The following is a 3,214-nucleotide window of genomic DNA, read 5'->3' on the forward strand; positions in this document are numbered from 1 at the left end:
TTTCGCGATCAAATACCCAAATGAATCACTAGCTATTCATTATAATTACAAAAAAAATACTAGCAAACACTTTTTTTTTATAAATCACTAATTCGTTACACAAATGGTATGGTCGTACATATTGATAAAAGTAAAACTACGGGCTTTAAAAAGCAGAGGAAATTCTGGTCGATACAGTCGAACTACATTTACTTACCACTTGAATTACCAAATTTAAAAAAAAACCTTCAGAAGAGTAACATACTTTTAAGAGTTTATTTGAAAATTTAAAACAATTTATCAATTAAATGATTTCGGTACGATGTTATGTTTGACTTACTGTGAAAACATAATTCTAGTGACGTGGCTCATTAGAAAAGACATATTTAATTTTTTTTAACTAATACAATGTATTTTTAATGCAACTACCAATTAACCGTTACCAGGAAGTGTGAAACAAATTATTTGTCTTTGTTCCTTCATGCGTAAAGTCCGGCGAGATTATTGATTATGATGCAAGGTGAAACCCTAATTCACTGCCCTTTCTGTAAGAATTGAAAGGCAGTAGAATTGTTTGATTAAAGTTTCAGTTAGAGAGAATTTATATGTTTGGGTTTTCTGATTATCGCAGATCTTACTTTGTCGGTAAAAATTTTACTGTGTCGCACGCATAAAATTTAAATCGCTACTGTGTCGGGAGCAGCACAGTAAACAAGCTCATGGGGAACCCTACTAATGACAACTCACATTTTTGCTGTTCTCAAGAAGAATTTTAAAGCTTTTTTCTGTGTAATCCTTCTTTGATCACTCATAACAGCCCCATCCTTGCCCCAAGGGTCATGATTTGAACAAACTTAAATCTTCACTACCAGAGGATGCTTCCATTAACTATGACCATTCATGGCCTTGGTGTTCTTAAGAAGATTTTTCCTATGTATTCCTATGTTAAGATTTTGATCCCCTTTGTGCCCCTACCCAAATTGAATCTTCACTACCAGCGGATGCTTCTGAATGAGTTTCATTTTCCCTGATCCAGTGGGTCTTAAAAAGAGTATTTTTCCTATGTATTCCTATGTTAAACACTGATCCCCAATTGAGGCCCCCCTTCAATTCCCAGGGGCCATGATTTGAAGATCCTTGAAACTTCACTACCAGATGATACTTCCATGTGAGTTTCATTTTTCATGGCCCAGTGGTTCTTGACGAGAAGATTTTTAAGGATTTTCCCTTTGTATTCCTAAGTTAAACTTTAACAACAACAACCCCCCCATCATGGCCCCACCCTACCTCCGGGGGTCATGATTTGAAAAAAAACTTGAATGTACACTACCTGAGGATGCTTCCATATAATTATGACAAATCACAACTTTGCTATTCTCAAGAAGAAAAAAATTAAAGACTTTTTCTATGTAATCCTACTTTGATCACCTATAATAACCCCAGCCTTGCCCCAAGGGTCATGATTTAAACAAACTTAAATTTTCACTACCAGAGGATGCTTCCATTAAACTATGACTAACCATGGCTTTGCTGTTCTTGAGAAGATTTTTAAGGTCACGATTTGAAAAACCTTGAATCTTCACTACCAGATGATGCTTCCATACGAGTTTCATTTTTCATGACCCAGTGGTTCCTGAAGAGAAGATTTTCCTTATGTATTCCTATGTTAAACGTTGATCCTTCATTATGGCACCACCCTACCCCCTGGTGGGGCATGATTTGAACAAACTTGAATATACACTACCTGAAAATGCTTTCACATGAGTTTTATCTTTCCTGCCCCATTGGTTCTTGAGGAGAAGATATTTAAAAGAAGCCATTAATTTCTCACTTATAATTAATTCCCCTTAGAAGAGGGCATGGTCCTACATTTGAACAAATTTTAATACCCTTAACCAAGGATACTTTGTGGGAAGTTTGGTTGAAATTGGCGCAGTGGTTCTTGAGAAGATGAAAATGTGAAACGATTACGACAACGACCATGACAACGCCGACGAAAGACAACGGACAAATTTTGATCCGTAAAGCTTGCTTGAACCTTCGGTTCAGGTCAGCTAAAAAGTATAGGAAAGCATTTGTGTAGCTTTATTGAGGAGTTCATAGAATTCTTTATCCCCTTGAATTAATTTCTTTCTTTTCAAAATTTAATCGTCGCCCGCCTGGCGAAGTGGTTAGAGTGTCTGCCCTAGAGTCGTGAAGTAAGGAGTTGATCCTTACGTCGCGGGTTCGAATCCTTCTGTGGGACATGGAGACTGGTCCTTCGGATGAGACCGTGTAAACCGAGGTCCCGTGTCGCAGTAGGTGCTGGCACGAAAAAGATCCCTCCCTGCTCAATGGCCCTGAGTGCCGAGTATAGGGCAAAATTTGCAGCTCTGCACCGGCCAGTGTTGGCGTCTCCATGTTAGTGAAAAATTCTTGAGAGGGACGTTAAACAATATACAATCAATCAAAATTCAATTACCTGTGTTTATATTTCTCAGGCCAGAAAAGAAAAGAGTGGTTAAGAACTTTATCATTTATAAGCAAAAGTGAAATTTAAAAATTATCTTTTCTTACGATATGAACGAGTAAACGTTGCATACAAGATGACATGGAAGACACTGAGTATCATTCTCTTCATTCTGTAAAAAAAAAATTGTAGTGAAAGAAAAGTAATAAAATAGATAGATATTCATTAATTGGACATTATCGTGATATTAATGTCTAACTTTTGACCATTAAATAGAATAGATTAAGAAGGTTGTTGTACATAAAAGAGCAAGGGCATATCATGTTTGCATATTCTTTGAATTTGCTTGAAAAGTGAATTTTTCATCATTATTAATATCTATACTGTTACAAAAGCATTCTTGAGATAAAAAGGAGACGATAAAATAGTAGCTCAAGATTAATATGGATAATAAAAATATATTGTATATGCACTACATTAAACTTTTACGCTATTTGGCGTTAGTTCAAATTTCAACAAGTTAACGAATATTTGATTTAGCGCAGCACTTATTATACTTTACAAAGGAACACTTCTGGTTAAGGTAGATCGCGGGTTTGCTGACGTCACAATAGGATTTGACGTAAAAAGCTTACCGCGTTCAAATTTTAAACAAGGCAAAAAATATCTTCAGCAGTTACTGTATGCAGTAAAAAGTGAAATATATATTAAAGGTTGTTTGGTGTATTTTAAATATTTTTGTGTGTAATTGAGTTAAATGATGTTTTGATCAAGGTTGTCTTTTAC

The sequence above is a fragment of the Saccostrea cucullata genome, unplaced genomic scaffold, assembly GCF_032062105.1.
Source record: "Saccostrea cucullata isolate Sc308-1 unplaced genomic scaffold, CSIRO_AGI_Scuc_v1 ctg6151, whole genome shotgun sequence".
Lineage (NCBI taxonomy): Eukaryota > Metazoa > Mollusca > Bivalvia > Ostreida > Ostreidae > Saccostrea > Saccostrea cuccullata.